Below are 21122 nucleotides of genomic sequence, written 5' to 3' on the forward strand. Positions count from 1 at the left end.
GGACACACGTAAGTCACTTAGCATAGTAGCCTGCATCACAGCACATACTGTACAACTTGGCTCCGCGTGCCAAGTGAAAAGTCTGCTTTGACTTGGAAAAAGGCCGGAGCCAGGAGGTGGGTGTGGACTGAGAGCGAGCAGGGTCTACCTACCCTTCCTCAAAACTGAAGCAGAGGCATTCAGATGGCATGGACCACACATCCTGACATATATCCTGACACTGGGTCCCTGTGCATGCACGTGCTCCCTCTCACACACCCCACTCCCCTCCGCGCTCCCCGCCCAGGGCTCTCCGCGCGCATGCCACCCAGTGGCCGCCAGTCAGAGAGCTACCCGCCCTGGATAATCGCCCAGCCCAGCCCAACCCAGGAGAAAGTACCTCAGCAGCAAACCCCACACTGAAGATGGAGAAAAAGCACACTCTGCCCACGGCCGGCTGGAACTCCGCCCTCCGGCTCTGATTGGGTAAAATTATAGAGGAAGCTAGAGAGAATTGGTCCATAGCACAGAGGCGGGAGTTGCGCGCCTCCGCTTGTTCCCTTCCGATTGGACAAGGGCAGAAGATCTACGCATGCGTGACTGGGCCTACGGACCACGCCATACATCACCGCCCTCTAGATCAGGTTAACGGAAGTCCCTGAGCCCCACCTTCCTGGATGTGTGGCCAGTAAAAACCAAGAACATCGAAGGTTCCGCCTTTTCATGCGGATGTGGCTTTGCGGCGACTCCCAGCTCTTCTTTCGCTTCCTCATACTGGGGTGGAAAATTATTACGCGGACTAGGGGAGTTGGGGTGAGGCAGGATTTCGTGGATCTGAGATAACCACACGTGATCGCAAAGCCTAGCGATACAGGCCGGTTTGAATGAGCAGTACCGGGCCCAGCATGGGTATGACTCAAGGTTGACTGGAGCTCAGAAAATCTGGAGGTAGTGTTGTCTTGGCCCTAGGGAACTCTGGGATTTGTAGTCCATAATAGTCGGGTCCTGTCTCACCTGTCCTGTTTTGTTTTACATTTTAGTTTGATACGGGGCTGATGTTCCAACTGCAGTGGAGTCGTGACCTCTGTCCCTACCAATAGGGGAATGAGCTCTGTCCTTGGGCATGTGGAGGGCCAGTGTCTAGTTTAGGTGGACTCTACTCTTTCATTATAGACGAACACCTGCGGTGTTCATTCATGAGACCGCAAAGACATGGGTTCTCCTCCAGTGTAAACAATTCAGAAAATATGTACTTGGTTAAGCGATAGTGCGAGCAACCCAGATAGTCTCTGGGGCCTGGAAATACATTCGGCTGGGGTTCCTGGAATTAAATTGCTGTGTATGACCACAGGAATCTGAATAAGGGGAACTAACTGGGGGATATCTTGATAAGGTTAAACAGGCATCCTTCCCCTGGAAGTCCCCCAGGGTAAGTTTAGATTGGTCCCATTTACAGCTATTGGAGTTGAAAGTTGAAACTATTGTTTGATTAGTTGCACCGGGCGGAGCCAGGAGTCCTGACCTATGGTGGTTGAGAATTGTTAAGGAACTGATAGAATCTTCTCACATCCAGAACACTCAGGAGCTGGGTTTCACTGCCTTCTGGACCTTTATCTTTGAAGTTACTAAAGGGAATTCCTGGGAAAATTGAAGTTTGGAGACTTGCCATCCTAGGGGGCTTGTAACCTGACTCCCCAGGTTTTAAGGGTTTTCCAATAATGAGTTTTGCCAGGCCCTAATCTTTATATCACAGGCAGGTAGTGATGGTTCTTTTTATAAAACTATGAAGGGATCATTGTAACCCCTGGAAGACTGAGTTATGCTATCCAACCAAGAACAATGGCTTGGGGGAAAGGGGCATCAACTGTGCAGCCTTACTGGTGGACCCATAGACCCAGGGAGGTGCTCCTCCCCTCCCAGGAGCAAGTGAACCGCGCCCCAGTAGCCTCTGGTTGTAAAAGTTTACAGAAATCTACCTGGAAGGTAGTTTTGAGCCTCAGTGGATAGATTGGCTGAGAGCTCCCGAATTCTGGTCTTTTTACATTTTTATACCCAGTGCCCTGGCTTATGTGGATGTTGGCCTTCCCAAAGGAAGAGAAAAAGACAGACTAGGACAAACATAAGTATAGGGCCCTTGTCAGTCTTTAGGGGTTCGGAGGACCTGGTGACAACCCATTAGTCGTTATTTTCTGTAGCCTCCTTCAGCTGGATTTGGTGGATTCCTGGGGTGACCTTCATTGCTGTTCCTCTTTACCCATATAAGGTCACCAGCCTGGAACTTGTGGGCAGGCTCAGACAGGGCAAAGATGCAGCCTCTCCAACAATCTGACAAATCTTGCAAGGCCTGTAAGGACTTGAGGAGGCAATGGTTAGTCATTTCTTAGTTATGAACTTCTTGATATGGGTGCATCTGGTCCTTAGGAGGGCAAAAGGTAAAAAGCTGGCCCAATTTTTGCCATATTTTAAAGGTTTGTTTTTATCCTTTTTACCTGTCCTGTGTAATTAATATATAAGGCTTTTTCCAGATTTGGGGATATTTCAGCTATGAGGCCAGACCTTGTCAGATCCCAGAAAATGGACAGTCCAAACCTAGGGACCAACTCCTGGAGAAGCTTCTTGGCAATTGATGCAGTGTCTGCGCTGGTCAGGATAGGACTCTACCCACTCCAAGAAGCTAGGATGTTCTTGTATACGCAAAGGCAATAGATTGAATTCCAGTAAAGTCCCATTCCCAGTCCTCTCTGAGGGTGTTCCTGGGCCTGGACCCAACCCAGGGCTTTTCTTCCTCTTTTGGGGTTTGGCTGTGCACATATGACACACCTGGAAGTAATGTCTTTGACATGACTCCAGGGTGGAGCATGTGGTATACAGGCCTGAGGAGCTTGTCAGTTTTTATGACCCTAAGATTCATAGCTTGGTAAAAGCTGTTGGAAGTACAGGCCTTTTTTTCCACCAAAGCTTAGTAAGCATATGATTTTGTTTGGCACTCTCTCAGTTGGCCCAGTCAATCTCCTCTGATGTATACTCAGAGCATTGAAGCAGATTTAGTCCACATCACCAAAATCTCAAGGCATTCTAGGCCTGCCTCCTGGGTGGCCAAGTCTACTACCCTGTGTTTTGGGAGGGACTTCCCCCTTGGTAACCATTGGCCACTGTCTTGGGTAGCTTGAGGGCTTCCAAACAATGTCAGGATCTGAATTTTTGATTCTCCCTTTATTTTTGATTCTCTTTTGGAGGTGGGGAACCCTCTTTCTCAGTACAAGGCCTATATATGTTGGCTGTGGAAAAGCTTTACCAGGTACCTCAGTGTATATAGTGATGACCTTGTTTTCCCCCAATGAAGCACCTGAGTTAGTGCTAGGAGCTTGGTTTGTTGAGCTGGAGTCCCTTGGTTAAGAGATTGCACCAGATAGTCTTATCCTGCAGCCCCAGCATACCTAATTTCACTCTGGGTAAATCGAGCTGGGGCAGTAGTGCACACCTTTAATTCCAGCACTCAGGAGGCAGAGGCAAAAAGATCTCTGAGTTCGAGGCCAGTCTGACCTATAGAGTGAGTTCCAGGACAGCCAGGCCTCACAGAAAAATCCTGTCTCAAAACAAACAAAACTGTTCCCATCGGTTTACCCTACCTCTTCTGCCTCCTGCAGTGGAACATTGGTCAGGTCAGGCCCATTCTGCAGGGTCATCATCTGGTAACAGGCCAGCCGAGTTGACAGCTGATGTTATGCAGAACCAGATATGGGGGCTGGTCTAGGAGAAGTATTGGGTAATGGTTACTTGAGTGTCTGACATCCATCTTTCTGGAGTGCCTCATAGGAGGCCCTCAACTGAACGTGGGGCAGTCAGGAACAGTTCCTCCCCCAGAGTCAGCTTATCAGCCTCCCTCACTAGAAGAGCAGTGTCAGCAGTGACTACGTGGATACAAGTGGCCAGTGGCTGCTTCCAAGGCCCTTTTCAATTCCCTGGGCCTCATCCACAGATAGGCCATTGATCAAAGGGAGTCCTGGGGCCCTAAAACATCTCAGGTCAAGTCCTCTTAGGAGTCGCTTGAACATTGCCTTCTTCCTGGCTCCAAAGGATTCTTCAGATTCCCAATCCCGGGCTGGAGAGATGGCTCAGTAGTTAAGAGCACTGGCTGTTCTTCCAGAGGTCCTGAGTTCAACTCCCAGCAACCACATGGTGGCTCACAACCATCTGTAAAGAGATCCGATGCCCTCTTCTGGTGTGTCTGAAGACAGCGACAGTGTACTCACATACTTAAAATAAATAAATTAAAAAAAAAAGATTCCCAACCCCAGGGGTTGGGGATTTAGCTCAGTGGTAGAGCGCTTGCCTAGCAAGCACAAGGCCCTGGGTTCGGTCCTCAGCTCCGGAAATAAAAGAAAAGGAAAAAAAAAAGATTTCCACCCATAGCCCCAATCTTGAGGTCTGGCTTTTGAGGATCGTTGTGGAACCTCCAAAAATGGTGGAGGGTATCCAACAGAGAAGACTACTTGGACATGGGTTTGAGCCAGTAGAAAGTCTTTATTACTTCCAGGGACTAAGCCACTACCCAAAGACTATACATGGACTGACCCTGGGCTCCAACCTCATAGTTAGCAATGAATAGCCTAGTAAGGGCACCAGTGGAAGGGGAAGCCCTGGGTCCTGCCAAGACTGAACCCCCAGTGAACGTGATTGTTGGAGTGAGGGCGGCAATGGGGGGAGGATGGGGAGGGGAACACCCATATAGAAGGGGAGGGGGAAGGGGGAAGGGGATGTTGGCCCGGAAACCAGGAAAGGGAATAACAATCGAAATGTAAATAAGAAATACCCAAGTTAATAAAGATGGAGAAAAAGAAAAAAAAGAAAAAAAGAAAAAAAAGAAAGTATTAGCTGGCTTGTGACTACACTGGACGTTCTGAATCCTGAGCCTTTTTCAGGGTGAGCTTTTAAGCACAAACTATATCTTAGGTTGTCACACCTCAGTAAGAACAGCCAGCAGCTTAACTATACAAGCCAAAAAGCAAAGTCAGTACATTTAAAGACTTTCCCAGAACTGTAAGCTTTGATGGATTAGGTCTGTGTTTTCCTTTTGGCAGGCAGTGCTGTCTGCACACTGAGTTTTAGGGTCTGAATGGTTCTCCCATGGTGGTTATCAGGCCGGGGGCCTGTTACATGGCCATCTGCATCTGGAGGATTGTGGTATCACCATCATACCTCCTACATCTGTAGACGTGACTGTTGCCACTTCCCTTAACCCCACTGGGGCTTATTTTGATTTTAAGGGTGTCTTCTTGTCCCATTCATTTATCATATCCAAAGATCCTTAAAATGGAGAGCAAGAGAGAGGAAGAGGGAGAGAGAGAGAATGCGTGTGTGTGTGTGTGTGTGTGTGTGTGTGTGTGTGTGTGTGTGTGTGTGTGCATAAAAGGTGTGTGGTGAGGCCAGCCTATACTATAGCCCCAGTCGTTACTGGGAAGATTGATTTGGCAGGATGGAAAGTTCAGGGTTGCTACAGAGCTCAGTCCCACATGTGAGGGTAACTTAGTGACTGACCCTGCCTCACTATAAAACAGACAAAGGGAAGAGACTGTAGGTGAGTAATCATGTGATGTCACATTGACTGCCATGCATGGGGCTTTGCTAGATAATTAGTAATAGTTCATAATTAATTACTATGCTAAAATTATAAATATTTTTTCTTTACAACAAAACTTTGGTTTTCATTTTGATTCTCATTTGAGAGCATTTGAACAATGCCCTAAATTAGCAATTATGTATGGTATGGTGGTGAATTGCTGCTTAAGTCAAATGTAGATAGACACTGAAACAGAATTGGTTGCTGTGTTGATAGAAAGAGTGCTGTAGTTAAAATGTCAGGTTTACACGTGATCCTGGCACATGGAAGGGTAGCAAAGGAAAATTGTCAATATTTCTTTGAGATCAATATTGGTTACATAGTGAGTTTTAGGCTATTTGAGGCCACAGAGTAAGACCATGTCTCACAATAACAATAAAAGTAAAACTCCAAATAAAGTCAGAGAATTGACATAGAGTGTCAAGCTTTATCAGTGTCAGGAGGAGCACACGTACATAATTAATGATGGTATCATGAATACCACTGTTAACCTTTTAAAGACAGGAAGACAGCTTAGAGCACATTCCCTGCCTTTAAGGAACTATGAACATCTTCTGTTAACTCTTTTAGGAATGGTTTTGTGTCTGGTAATTATAAAGACCAATTTCTGAATACTAAAAACTCCTTCTGTAGAATTTTTCCCATTTATATTTTTTTAATTTAATATGTGCCTTAGTTGGGTTTCTCCTGCTGTGATAATGACTGTGACCAGAAGAATGGAGAGGGAAGGGTTTATTTCATCGTACAATTCAAGGTAACAGTCAATGTGGGAACATGGAGTTCGGAACTGAAGCAGAAGTTATGGACGAATGCAGCTTACTGATTACTCCCCATGGCTTGCTCAGCCCTCTTTCTTACCTCACCCAGGAGCACCTGCCCAGAATGGCACTGCCAAGAATGGGCTTGGTCCTTTCTATCAATTAGCAATCAAGGGGGTTGGGGATTTAGCTCAGTGGTAGAGCTCTTGCCTAGGAAGCGCAAGGTCCTGGGTTCGGTCCCCAGCTCCGAAAAAAAGAACCAAAAAAAAAAAAAAATCAAGAAAGTTGATGAGGGGTTGGGGATTTAGCTCAGTGGTAGAGCTCTTGCCTAGCAGGCGCAAGGCCCTGGGTTCGGTCCCCAGCTCCAGAAAAAAAAAAAAAAAAAAAAAAAAGAAAGAAAGAAAGTGCCTATGGACTTGCCTACAGGCAATCTGATGAAGGCATTTTCTCCAGAGGTTTCTCTTACCATTTGACTCTAGCTTGTGTCAAGTTGACAAACAAAAGAAAAGCAACAGAACAACATGTAAGATTTCATTATAAAAGAAAAATGTAATTTGAGATCTATGATATCCCTGTGTTTCTAGATTTTAAGTATTTATAAGATTAAAGCTATTTTTGAGGGAGAAGAGAATTCAACAGAGGTGTCAAATACTAAACATTGGTGTGCAGTCTAGTGTATGTCAACTTGACATAGGGTAGGGTCATTGAAGTGGGGAGCCTTAGTTGGGAAAATGCCTCCATAAGATGGGCTGTAGGCAAGCCTGAAGGGCATTTCCTCTTCGTGATTGATCTGAGAGGGTCCAGTCCACCCCAGGAAAATGGTCCTAGGCTGTGTAACACTGAGCAAACCATGGGGAGCAAGCCAGTACACAGCACTCCTCCACAGCCTCTATCAGTTCCTGCCTCTAGGTTCCTGCCCTGCTTGAGTTCCCATCCTGAGATTTAACTGAATTTAAGAGAGTTTGTGGTGGTGGTGGTGGTGGAGACACTGGGCCTCCACGGAATTGAGATGTGTGCATTTGGCATGGTGGCAACCTGCCTTGGGAACTAAATAGGTAGAGAGGTTGTTGCCAGGCTCAGAGAGAAGCCATCGGCAGTGTGATGTGAGATAGAGCAAAGTGAGTGAGAGGCTGTGCTGACTGAGGTGAAGATGTCTACCACATATCTTGGGGCACTGCGGTGCCAGATCTAGTGCAGGGTAAAAGACAGCATTTATTTTTTATAATTTTACAGCAACAACTTAGCTGATGAAAAATGATATGGAAGTGTAAGCCAAATAACCCTTTCCTCCCTAAGTTTCTTGGGCCCTGGTTTTTCATCACAGTAATAGTGACCACGACTAAGACAGTTGGATCAATCTCTGTGCAGAGAGAGAGAGAGAGAGAGAGAGAGAGAGAGAGAGAGAGAGAGAGAGAGAGAGAGAGAGAGAGATCCAGAAATCAATCTCAGGCATTCTTAGGTACCAACCAGGTATTTTGTGTCTTGTTTGTGGCATGGTCTCAATAACTTAAACTTGTCGCATGGGCTAGACTGGCAGGCCAGGGAGCCCCAGCGAGCCTCCTGCCTCTACATCCCCAGTGCTGGGATTAAAATTGCATTCCATCATGCCGGCTTTTTTGTGTGGGTTCTGGGGATCAAACCCAGGTTCTGTTGCAGGTGGATCACATCACCAATAGCTATCCCCCCAGCCCCATTCTTCTTTTGGTTTGCAATCTTTCTGTCTTGGTGTCTTAAATTCTGGAATTAAAAGTATGTGCTATCACACCCCACTCAAGATGACTCCTGAGATGCATGAAAACATTTAAATCCATAGACTGAGCCTGGTGGGCAGGCCTTTAGCCCAGCACCCAGACTGAGCCAGGCATGGTGGCATGTGCCTTTAAACCTGGCATTTGGGAGGCAGAGGAGGAGGATCTCTGAGTCCATGGCTAGCCTGGTCTCCAGAGTGAGTTCCAGGATAGTCAGGGCTACACAAAGAAACTTTCTGTTTCAAAAACAATCAAACAAACAACAATAATAACAAAAGAGGTTGGGGGATCTCTGAGTTCCAGGGTAGCCAGAAGTACACATCAAGATACTGTCTCAAAAATAAAAATAAATAGTATAAAGTATATTAAAATCATATTTGTACTTATATACTTATTGTTGTCATCTTAACATTTTGCTTTTATTTCCGTGTGTTAAATTTAAGCCTACAAGATGGCTTAGCAAGTAAAAGCACTTGCTACTGAAACTGAGGACCTGAATTCTGTCCCCAGGCCTCATGTGGTGGAAGGAAAGAGCAGACTGCTATAAATTCTCCTCCGATCCACACGTGTGCTGTGGCACACAAATGAATGGTTTTGATTTTGGTTTTTCATAAGCTTTATTTTTTATTATTTGTATTTTCGTGTGTATTATTTGTATTTTTGTAGGCCACAAGTGCAGATGTGTGGGGGCTCACAGAAGCCGGCAGAGGGAGTCAGGGCTCCAGAAGCTGAAGTTCTAAGTGGTTCTGAGCCACTCAGTGCAGGTGCCAAGAACCAAACTGGTTTTCTGGGAGAGCAGCAAAGGCATCCACTAAGCCATCCCTCCAGCCCCAAATAAATGTAATTCTAAAATACCGATGGCAGAAACTTTTTTTTTTTTTTTCGGAGCTGGGGGACCGAACCCAGGGCCTTGTGCTTGCTAGGCAAGCGCTCTACCACTGAGCTAAATCCCTAACCCCGAAACTTTTAATATGTATGCAATACAAGGTGCCTGTTCCAGAGGAAATGATAACATGTCCATTTGTTTGTTTTGAGACATGGCTGTTTTGGGACTCACTACATAGACCAGGATAGCCTGGAACTTGTAGTACTAATCCTCGCTTTGCTCCCCAAGTGCTGCAAGAAACACACCATTTAAACCTCCAAGCCTGGCTAATGTTAACTGTGACTTGAAAAAAAGCACTAGAGGGGGCTGGAGAGATGGTGAAGCGATTAGGAGCACTTGTAAGGACAGGGTTGAATTCTCAGTCCTACATGGCAGCTTACAACCATCTATAACTACAGGTCCAGAGGCCCAACCAACATTCTCTCCTGACCTCAGAAGGTAACAGGCATGCATGCTATGCACAGATATGCAGCAGTGCAGGGAAAACACTCATATACATAAATTTTCAAAATAAAACAAAATACACTGGCAGTCAGTAATTTGGGTCATGACAACGGCAGTTTAAAATAAAAATCTCAGGTGGGTGTGTTGGTACCTATAATTTAAACTCTCTGGAGGGAGAGCCGAGAGGATCTTGAGTTTAAGGTCATCCTTGTCAACACAGTGATTGTGAGGCTAGCCTGGGCTACATGAGTGCCTACAAAACAATCAAGAATAAAACCCTCTTTACCATAAAAGAAAACCTTCCTACATAAGCACGAAGTATTTGTATCTGGTCTTATTAAAATAACTATATGAAAACAAAAAAGAAATATATGATCATATCCTAAATTGATACTTCCAAGTTTTCATGATTAAACAGTGTCAGGACAAAGAAATACATCAGGGCTGGAGAGATGGCTCAGTGGTTAAGAGCGCTGACTCCTCTTCCAGAGGATCTGAGTTCAATTCCCAGCAACCACATGGTGGCTCACAACCATCTGTAATGAGATCTGATGCCCTCTTCTGGTGTGTCTGAAGACAGCTATAGTGTACTTACATATAATAAATAAATACATCTTTAAAAAAAAAGAAATACATCAGTAGGAGACACAATATTTTTAAAGGAATTTGCAATTTGTTGGAATCTGGCTAGGCTCATCTCAAAACAACAGAGCAACCATTAAGGACTGCCTGTGGGATTCTCGTGGGTACAGCTACACTGTACTGGTTAATTCTTGTCAGCTTGATACAAACTATAGTCACCTGAGAAGAGGGACTGTCACCTGAGTCAGTGCCTCCATCAGACTGCCCTGTAGAGCATTTTCTTGATTACCGATTGATGATTGATGAGGGAGGGCACAGCTCACTGTTGGCAGTGCCCGGGGCAGGTGGTCCTGGGAAGAATAAGAAACTGAAGGTGAGCCTGAGGGTAAATCAGTAAACAACAGCATTCTGCATAGTCTCTGCTTCGGGTCCTGCCTCCTGGTCCCTGTCTTAGCTTCTCTCAATGATGCTCTCCGATCCAAACCTGTAGGCCAAATAAACCCTTTCATCTCATGTTGCTGTTGGTCATGGTCTTTCTCACAGCAACAGGAAGCAAACTAAGATAATCTAAAAAAAAAATTTCTTTAACCCTTAAAGTTTCTTAGCTGGTTGCTACAGGCTTACTCTGATACGTAAGATAATCTGCTCTGCTTTAAATTACGAATGATGGAGAGATGGCTTCTTCAGAGCACGTACTGCTCACCCACACAAGCAGTTCTTAGTACCTAAGTCATGCTGCTCACATATAGCCCCAGCATGGGGATGTTGTGGGGCTTTTGAGGACCACTCAGGGTTTAAATAAGGAACAAGACTTCTATATAGTTTAAAGCTATTGACCTTTTGCTTGGGAAGTCTAGGGAAGTCTGGGGAAGTCTCCTAGCTAGCTCATCTAAACTTATCCTACCTTTTCCACCATCCTGTCTTCCCACGTGGGTCTACTTTCTCTGGCATCTGCTTCGGTCCATTCTCTGTCTCTGCCGGGCCAGAAGTTCCGCCCATGTACTTTCTGCTCCAGCTATTAGCTGTAAGCTTTTTATTATAACCAATCAGCAGTAAGACAAAGCCTGGTCTTTTTAGTTGCCTAAGGCATGGAGGGCTGCCTGGCCTTCATCTTTTGGGCAGGTGTGGAAGGACAAGCATTTACAAATAGAAATGAGAAACCAAAATCCTGCCAGCATTTAGCTCTCTGCTAGGTTCAGAATTAAAAATTGAAAATACAGAAATACCTTCATATAATGTGAAGAAAGATCACCCCAACACCAGGGGTTTGATGACCCCTTCAGGCCTCCATGAGTACCCAAATGTGTAAATAAGATTTTCCTAAATCACAATTGTTTGAGATCTTATCACATTACAGCCATCTGGCCATGGACATGTGGATTCATGTCTAGTGACTGAGGATTGTGGGCAGACTGACGCTAGTTACCATAAGGAACAGCTAGTCTGGAACTGATTCCAGAGAACCATGTTTCACAACTGTCTTATGGTTGTCAGGTGGAGCTTCTGGGAATGTTAACAGGATTGGCCCTGAAGCCAGAGATTAGGTGGCGGGAGCGTCTGTGACAGGTGCCTGCTTGCTTTGTGCTGGTTAGATTAGTCACTGTAACACAGTTCTTTTCAAGGTAAGAATCCAGGAGTTCACAGTTCCTGAGGGACCTTCAGGGGGAAGGGGTGGGGGCGGGCATATGATCAAGATACAAATTTACCATGCATGAAATTTTTAAACGAGTAATAAGTTATATTAAGGTTGGGCGTTTTGTTTTTTTAAATAAGAGATAGTATCAACCCCTTCAATTGTAAGGCAAACTTTACCTCATCAGTTTGCACAGTTAGGAGAGAGGTAAGGCTAACGCTGCAAGGGACAACTGTGCCTATCAAAACTACCTCTCCCCGGCAAACCGCATACGGCTGTTCAAAAGGCTGAGAACTACTGTGTGGGAGGCAGAGGCCTGCCAGGGCATCATAGTGAGACTCTGTCTTAAAAATGGAAAACTTAACAAATGAGCTGGATAATGTTTCACTTTCTTTTCCTTTACTGGAGAGTTGAAGAATGAACAAACAGCAAAACAGATATAATAGAGAAAAAGAGGAAGGGAGAGGAAGAAGGGAGGGAGGAAGGAAGGAAAAGACTTGGTATACTAGTGTTTGGTCTGCCCAGAATCAGGGATGGAAAGATGGCTCAGTGGTTAAGATTGCTTCCTGCTCTTGCAGAAGATGGGACTTAAGTTCGCAGCACCCCATGGCAGGCGCCTCACAGCTGCCTCCAGTTACTAAGCCAGAGCCATGCAAACCTGAGGAGTAGAGTTCAACCTGCAGAATGACCATGGAAGGAGAGACATTACTGCCGAAGGTTGTACACTGACCTCCACATGCATGCTGTGGTGCATGCATACCCCACTTCAATATAATAAGTTTTAAAAAATGAATCAGAGCTCGGCATGACTGCATTTCTTGCGACGGAAAGGACCAGGAATTCAGCATCATCTTCCTTGCCCAGTGTAGCATTGCAGACCTCTAATGCCAGCACTGGGAAACCAGAGGTGTTCAAAGACAGTTCCAGGACAGAGATACATAGTGAGACCCTGTCTGAAAATAAGGTGGAGGGAGAGGTCATCTTGTACTACATAGGGAACCTGAAGCTTTCGTGGGCTACCTGAGACCCTGTCTGAACAAAAAGGGGTTAAAGCCAAATGTGATGGCTAACTCTTGTAAATCCAGCACCCAAGAGACAAAAGGATCACTGAGATAGTTCAGTGCCAGCCTGGGCTACATTAGTGACTTCCAAACTAGCCTGGGATACACAGTTTTAGACCAGTCAGAGATATATAATCTCAAAACATGTCCCAAAACTAAATTTTAAAAACCCATGAAGTTTTATTTTAAATCCTAACACAACTTTAACTCACAGCCTATCTTCTGTATTTATATCTCAACCTACAACCTCCCATTTCCTATTATTTATTTAAAAAAAAAAAAAACAAAAAAACCTCAAACGTTTATCTGCCGAGAAAGGATCTTGCTTTGTAGCCCAGGCTGGCCTTGCACTCACAGCAGTCTTTTCAGTCTTTGCCTCCTAAGTGCTGGGATTACAAGGTGTGAGTCACCATGTATGTCTTGCCGTACAGACCCTATATCTCTTAAATGGTAAGTGATGTGTTTATAAAAAGATAAAGAGATGGGGAATATGTTTTGTGGGTGTGTGGTGAGGTATGGGGGAAGGGGCTGCCTCTGCAGACCCATGTTGAGGCATCCCTTCGCCCTGAGGGACCGGCCACAGGAGGTATAGGAGAGAGAGAGAGAGAGAGAGAGAGAGAGAGAGAGAGAGAGAGAGAGAGAGAGAGAGAGAGAAGTCGAGGCCGGCCATGAGCACGTGGAGAGAACGGGAGCAGGAAGGGAAGAGAGCAAGAGAGGGAGGAGGGGGCAAGCAGCCCCTTTTATAATGTCAGGCATACCTGGCTGTTGCCAGGTAACTGTGGGGCAGAGCTTAGACAAGATGCTAGCAGTATGGATATAACATAATAAGCACAAAAAGTTGAGTTTGTGGCTTGGTGGTAGAGCGCTTCTTAACTAATACACAAGGATTCAGTTTCCAATACTGGACAAAAGAGGAAACAAGCAAAACAGGGCCAGGGAGACGGCTCAGTGGGTGTCTTAGGACTTCCATTGCTGTGAAGAAACACCAAGGCAACTCTTATAAAGTACATTTAATAAGGGCTGGCTTATACTCTCAGTGGTTCAATCCGGTATCATCATGGCAGGAAGGAAGCACAGCAGCGTGCAGACAGACCAGGTGCTGGAGGAGCTGAGATTTCTACATCGTGATCCAATTCCAGCCAGAGGAGTCTCTTCTGCAGGCAGCCACGAGGAGGGTCTGTTCCACACTGGGCAGAGCCTGAGCATAGGAGGAGACCTCCAAGTCCACCCCTACAGTGACACACTTCTTCCAACAAGGCCACACCCCCAAACAATGCCACCCCTGTGGGCCAAGCTTATTCAAACCACCACACTGGGTAAAGGATACTGCTGCCAGATCTAGTAGCGCCAAGCTCAGTGCCTGAAACTCCCATGGTGGAAGAAGGAGGCAAACTCCTGCAAGTTGTCCTCCGATATCTACATGGGTGCCATAGCATGTGTGCATACCACACTCACACGCTAAAGAAATACATGCCATGTTTAAAGAAATTGTAAAAACAATAGAGTTTTAAAACAATAAACACTATTATTTAAAATGTCATTATGTATGTTATCTCTCTCTAAATCTCAGGTTAATAGTCCAGTAATGGTACTCTCCTCCATGAATTTTACGAAGATTAAGTAGCAGCTACCTAGTACAGAGGAGGCCTTCACCATGAAGATTAATTAACAGTGTAACTAAGTTGCCTGGTACAGAGGAGGCCTTCAGGATTATGAGTGCACATTCCAACCTTTGCTCCTACTGTAAGGCTGACTCAGACTGTACCCAGGGTGTCAAAAACAAGCTCATGCTTTGTTTGCATATCTTGACCTCTGCAGTTATTCTCAAAGAACGCAAACCTGCCTTGGACACAAGGAAAGGAGTGGAGGAAGGGTGATTGTGCTAGGCATGGTGGTGCAGCTGTATTATTATTATTGTTATTATTATTATTATTATTATTATTATTATTATCAAAGATGGGAGTCTCTGTATATAACCCTGATGGATATGCTTGGCTCTTCTTCCTCTTGAGTGCTGACAAGGTATATATCACAATTGGCCCCCAAAATTTTTTTTCATTTTGTTTTTCAAGACAGGGTTCCTCTGTGTAACAGTTCTGGTTGTCCTGGAACTCATTTTGTAGACCAGACTGGCCTTGAACGTCTGCCTGCCTCTGCTGGGATTAAAGGCGTGCACCACAATGCCTGGCTTTTTAATAGGATTTATTTTATATATGTGTGTAAGTGCCTGCATATATGCATGTGCATCCCATGAGACCCGAAGACCAGAAACTATACATGGTTGTGAGCTGTCCTGTGGGTACTAAGAAACCGAACTGCTCTCAACCTCTGCTCTCTCCCCAGCCATATATTTTCAGGACTTCTGATACTTTTGCCCAGAGTGTCAAATACCAATAATGTTCTCTCTCTCTCTCTCTCTCTCTATCTATCTATCTATCTATCTATCTATCTATCTATCTCTTTATTTTAGTTTTTTTTTTTTTTTTCAAGACAGGGTGTTTGTCTGTGTAGCCCTGGCTGTGTCACTTGCTCTGTAGAACCAGCTGACCTTGTACTCAGAGATCCACCTGTGTCTGCCTCCTAGCGCTGGGACTGACGTCATAGGCTAGCACACCTGGCTTAAAGATTTGTTTATTTATGCATTTTATGTAATGGATGCTTTCGCTGCTTGTAGGTCTGCATACCAGAAGCAGGTATCAGACCCCATCATAGACAGTTGTGATCCACTATGGGAGTGATGGGGATTGAACTCCGGACCTCTGGAAGTCCAGATAGTGCCCTTAAACTGCCATCTCTCCAGCTGTCTTAGTTAGGGTTTTACTGCTGTGAACAGACACCATGACCAAGGTAACTCTTAAAAGGACAACATTTAATTGGGGCCGGCTTACAGGTTCAGAGAGTCAGTCCATTATCATGAAGGCAGGAGCATGGCAGAGTCCAGGCAGGCATAGTGCAGACTGAGCCCTGAGAGTTCTGTATCTTCATCTGAAGGCTGCTAGTGGAAGACTGACTTCCAGGCAGCTAGGATGAGGGTCTTATAGCCTACACCCACAGTGACACACCTACTCCAACAGGGCCACACCTTCTAACAGTGCCACTCCCTGGGCCAAGCATAGACAAACGTTTCATCACCCCAACCTCTCTTTATTTTTTTATCTTGTTATTTTAAATGATTTTGTTTGTTTGTTTATTTCTTTAACAGGGATGGGGGGTTAGGTTTGTTTGTTTTATTTGAGAAAGGATCCTGAGGTAGCCGAGGCTGCCCTCGAGTTTCTGACTCTCGGACCTCTATTCCTAAATTCTAGGACTCTAGGTTGAGCCTCCCAGGACTGCTGGCTGCTCCTTGCTTCCCTTCCTCACTCTTACTCCATGTTCTGGAGAAGTACTTAAAGTGATTACTGGTTGCAATTTTCTAAGCATTACAGTAAATGGATTTGTTTGCCAGATAACAGAGCATCGTTAAGATGTGCCGAGCTCCCTAAACCTGGACCTCATCCTGATTAACAAGACCTTAATATAGAAACAACAACAATAATATCAACATTGCGGCCAAGCTGTGTTTGCTTTCGTTCTAAAAAGCAGACTGAAAAGTGTGCCTTCTGATGAGGGAGGAGATAGATGCAGTCACGGTGAGAGCCCCGACAACTTGAATAAATTTGTAATCAGAGGATCACAGTTGATTACAGGTGATTGCTGTCAGGCTCCTGAAGTGAAAGCTTCTCCTCAGTGTGAAAGCTGATAAAGGGACCACTGAATAGATGCCTGTCTCAGTCCTGAACATTTATCTAATGAACGATCATTTTCAACCCTTACATTTAAGTATTAAAAATTAATAAATGCTAATTATTGATTTGTGCTACAAAACTTATTACCTTTGATAATCATCTCTCGTGTAAACTCACAGCACGTAATGATTTCCTTTCAAGAAATAATCTCCCATGCCCGAAAACTTACTTGACTTGTTCAGAACAAAAGCTGCAGAGAAAAGAGAACTGCTCCTTTCAAAAAGCAAATCGTGATGCTGGGTGTAGCTCAGTGGTATAGCAAGTGGCCGTGTGCCTTGTGTGCCCTGCATGGCGAGACCCCGGGTTCAACCCCAACTCCAGTAGGAAAAGAAAGCAAAATATAAGCACACAGCTGGTGTAAATGGGCTACGTGAAACTTTTTGTTCCCATCCCGTGGGAAAATGCCCTGAACAGAGATAAGCAAATCCGAGTTCTCATACTTGACAGTTGAGATAAGGAATGGGAAGAATTTCAAAGCTTTGCTGAGTCTTGCATTTGCTGAAGATGGTCTTGGAGATAATCCTGCTGTAAGAGGAAATGGTTAGGAAGGGTTTTTTCTTTGTCCTGTAGTCCCTCCCTAGATAGCCCTGTCTGGCATTGAACTCAAAATCATGCTTTTGCCTCCTGACTGCTGGGATTCTGAGCTTGTGCCACAATGGCTGGCCTTCACCTTTTGTTTGTTGTGTGCTGCTAGGAGTAGAACCCATTGCCTACGGCATTCTTGGAGCTACCCATGCATTCACACCCAGCTTCTGATCTTCATTTCTTACATACAAGAAGTCCTCTGAGGGCTGGGGATTTAGCTCAGTGGTAGAGCGCTTACCTAGGAAGCGCAAGGCCCTGGGTTCGGTCCCCAGCTCCGGAAAAAAAAAAAAAAAAAAAAAAAAAAGAACCGAAAAAAAAAAAAAAAAAAAAAAAAGAAGTCCTCTGCTCAGAATTAGGAAACTGGAGGTTAAAAAAAAAATCAGGAATAGAAACCAATCTGCAAAAAGAATGTAAACTGCTACTTCTTTTTAGAGAGGCCACAGGTTGGTCTTAAACTCACTGTGTAGCCCAGGCTGGCATGAAACCACAATCTTGGTTTTAAAGTACTACATCTTTTGTGTCCAGGAATTTGCTGAAAATGTTGTCTTAGTTGGGGTTTTCATTACTGTCAAGAGACACCATGACCAAGGCAACTCTAATGAAGGAAAACATTTAATTGGGGTTGGCTTACAGTTCGGAGGTGTAGTCTATTATCATCATGATGGGATGCTCCAATCCAGGCAGACATGGGATTGGAGAAGGAGCTGAGAGCTCTAAATGTTGATCCCAAGGAAGCAGAAGGCAACTGTCTGCTACATTTGGGGTAGCTGGAGCATAGGAGACCTCAAAGCCTTCCCACCAACAAAGCCACACCTACTCCAGCAAAGCCACACCTACTCCAGCAAAGCCACACCCACTCCAACAAAGCCACACCCCTACGACTGCCACTCCCTATAGGCCAAGCATCCAAACACATGAGTGTATGAGGCCCATAACTATTTACACCACCACAAATGTGTTCCATTTGAAATATGTTATCAGGCAGGGCATAGGGACACATACTTTTAATCCCAGTACCCAGGAAGCAGAGAGAGGTGGATCTCCATGACTTGAAAGCCAGCCTGGTCTACAGAGTGAGTTTCAGGACTGTCAGGACTATGTAGGGAGACCCTGTCTCACCAAAACAAAACAAAATGAAACAAAAGTCTCAATATGTAGAGTTGGCTCATCAGTTATGACCAAGGTTATATTCCCAGCTCACTACTGTTTGTAATTCCAAGCCAAGGGAATCAAGGCCCTCACGAAGTGCACATTACATATATGTGGTGGTTTGTGTATGCTTGGCCCAGGGAGTGGCACTATTCAAAGGTGCCACTTGGAGTAGGTGTGTCAGGGGCATGGGCTCTAATACCCTCAACCTAGTTGCCTGGAAACTAATGAAGATGTGGAACTCTCAGCTCCTCCTGCACCATGCCTGCCTGGGCGCTGCCATGCTCCCGCCTTGATGATAATGGACTGAGGCTCTGAACCTGCAAGCCAGTCCCAATTAAATGTTGTCCTCATAAGAGTTGCCTTGGTCATGGTGTCTGTTCACAGCAGTAAAACCCTAAGACAATACATGTAGGCAAAACACTCATTCACATAAGACAATAAAATCTAAACATTTTTAATGCACATGTGTGTGTGTGGACGTGTACATGCATGTAGCAACCAGAGGACATGTTCAGATGTTCTCAGAAAAACTATTGCCTTTAAGACAGGATGTCTCACTGGCTCACCACGTAGGCATCAGCAAGCCACAGGGGTCCTCCTGCCTCCGAGGGCTTGGATCACAAATACCAGCACTGTGCCAACTTTTTAAGTGGGTTCCAAAGATCAAACTCGGGTTCTTATGCTTGCATAGCAAGTGCTTTACTGGCCGAGCTCTCCTTCCCAGCCCTCTTCCTCCTTAAATAGAATCAACTCAAACAGTGTTTGCCAGCCATTCCACTCCACATGTATTCTAGGTCCCCAAGAGACAGTGTTAAGGTCCCGTTCTCATCCGAGAATCCTGCTACGTTCAAAGGGGTTTTCCGATTAACTTTGTCATCTTCACTTGAGTCCAGGAAATGTCTGAGGGACCCTGTAACTAGCAGAGAGTATCAAAAGCTTGCATACATGGACTTCCTGTTTCCTGTGAGCTCTTGGGTTGAGTTTGCCCCTGTGGTGGAAACCTCGGGCATGTTAAGGCTCCTTAGTTTTTTTGTAATAATTCAGTCTTACCGATGTGACCAAAACCTGTATTGCTCCCTGGCTTCAGAGAAATTGGAGAGAAATGGTAGGGAATCTGCCACCTCAGCACACTTAACTCTTCCTCAGAGACAACTGCCATCGTTCCTTCATTGAGCAGGGCCTTTTTTACGTTTCTTTACATTCTGACGGTGCCATCAGGGTTTGTGTACACCCACTAGTTATTGAAAGTTCAATCACATATGACCCGGAACACTCAGGCTGCTTTTGCCTCGTCCAAGGATCATGTTACATTCAAAGAGGTTTTCTGATAACTTTGTGATAGCGTTCACTGTCGTCTACATTTGAATCCAGGAAATCTCTGAGGGATCCTGCGATTTGAGATCAGAGGCGGACCTCAGAATCTAAAGAAGATTTCCATTTAATGGCTGCAACCTGAGACTTAGAATCACTGAGAAAACTAATCTCGGGAGTTGTCTGTGAAGACTTGTCTGAATTAGGTTAACTGAAGCGGGAAAATACACCGGGTGGGTTGGGGTCTGAGACTGAATATAAAGAGGAAGGAGGCAGACACAGATCTCTGGGAGTTCCAGGCCAGCCAGGGCTGCACAGTGATATCCGGTACAAACAAAATCAAACAAACAAACAAACAAAGAGCTGAGCAGGAGCAGTCACCAGTCTCTTTCCTAACCGGATGCAATGTGACAGGCTGCTTCCTCCTCCGCCGGTCACCAACACCCACCCCTTGGGATACAGTTACTATGAAACCTAGGCTACCAAGACAAAACAAACCCAGGAATTGCTTTTGTCAGGTATTTTGCACAGCAGCAGGACAAGTAGTGAATGCACTTACAGAGCACTGAAGTACACCATAATACGGCACTTGTAGACACGCTAAAACACACTGGCTGGAAATGAACTGTGAGGTAATGCTGGGTGTGTGGTAGGGCACGCCTGTAATTCCAGGAAGACAACAGGGGGAAGAGTTCAAGTTCAGCCTTAGCTTTATATTGGAGACCAGGCTGACATACATAAGACCTTTTGTCAAAAATGAAGTAACACAGAAAGGGAGAGCTGTGGAGAGTGATAGAGTAACAGGTTTGTTTGTTTGTTTGTTTGTTTGTTTGTTTTGTGAGAAGTCTTAGGAGATTGTATGTTTGCCTGTGGGGTATTTGTAGTGTGTGTGTGTGTGTGTGTGTGTGTGTGTGTGTGTGTGTATGTGTGTGTGTATTTATATATGTGTATATATGACCTTTTATATCTTATATTATATATAAGCTATATGGAATATATATTGGGGAATATATATATATATAATTATTGTGTGCTATACCTGTATGTATGCATAGTATGTGTATTCAGTGCCCAAGGAGGCATGGAGTCCCCTGGAACTTGAGTTATAGATGGTTATATGTCATGGAGTGCTGTGAATCAAACCTGAACCCTCTGGAAGAACAGCCAGCAGCCAGTACTTTTACTGGCTGTGTCACCTTTCCAGTTCCAACCTCTTCAAGTTGTTTTCATCTATCTATCTATCATCTATCTATCTATCTACCATCTATCTATCTACCATCTATCTATCATCTATCTATCTATCTACCATCTATCTATCTATCATCTATCTATCATCTATCTATCATCTATCTATCTACCATCTATCTATCATCTATCATCTCTCCCTCTCTCTCTCTCTCTCCCTCTCTCTGCTACTTTAGATAGGATGTGTGTTACTGATTTCAGCCATCATCTCTATATGACTGTAAAAGCTGAATGCTCATTGGTTTGGCCCCATTCTCAGGATCTCAGGAAGCACAGATCACAATGGGGTTCTTATGCCATCATTCTTAATCGAAACATTTAAGAGAGAGGAAA

At 44.9% G+C, this 21122-nt stretch overlaps 1 protein-coding gene and 1 long non-coding RNA gene across 3 annotated transcripts in view; one reads left to right on the plus strand and one right to left on the minus strand.

Annotated features, from left to right (window-relative positions):
* Positions 1-530, minus strand: part of Wdr89 (WD repeat domain 89) — a 31628-nt gene extending 31098 nt beyond the window's left edge. Inside the window, exon 1 of one of the 2 annotated variants that reach the window (XM_006240233.5) lies at positions 380-530. The gene's annotated coding sequence lies outside the window, so the exon portion shown is untranslated. The remainder of the gene's footprint in view (positions 1-379) is intronic. The other variant, XM_006240235.5, reaches the window with a different exon arrangement.
* On the plus strand, positions 327-17418 carry LOC120103554 (uncharacterized). Its single transcript, XR_005506039.2, has 2 exons — positions 327-927; positions 13776-17418. It is a non-coding gene; the product is annotated as an uncharacterized LOC120103554 (long non-coding RNA).
* Positions 17419-21122: the final 3704 nt, after the last annotated feature.

Source organism: Rattus norvegicus, chromosome 6 (assembly GCF_036323735.1).
Source record: "Rattus norvegicus strain BN/NHsdMcwi chromosome 6, GRCr8, whole genome shotgun sequence".
NCBI lineage: Eukaryota > Metazoa > Chordata > Mammalia > Rodentia > Muridae > Rattus > Rattus norvegicus.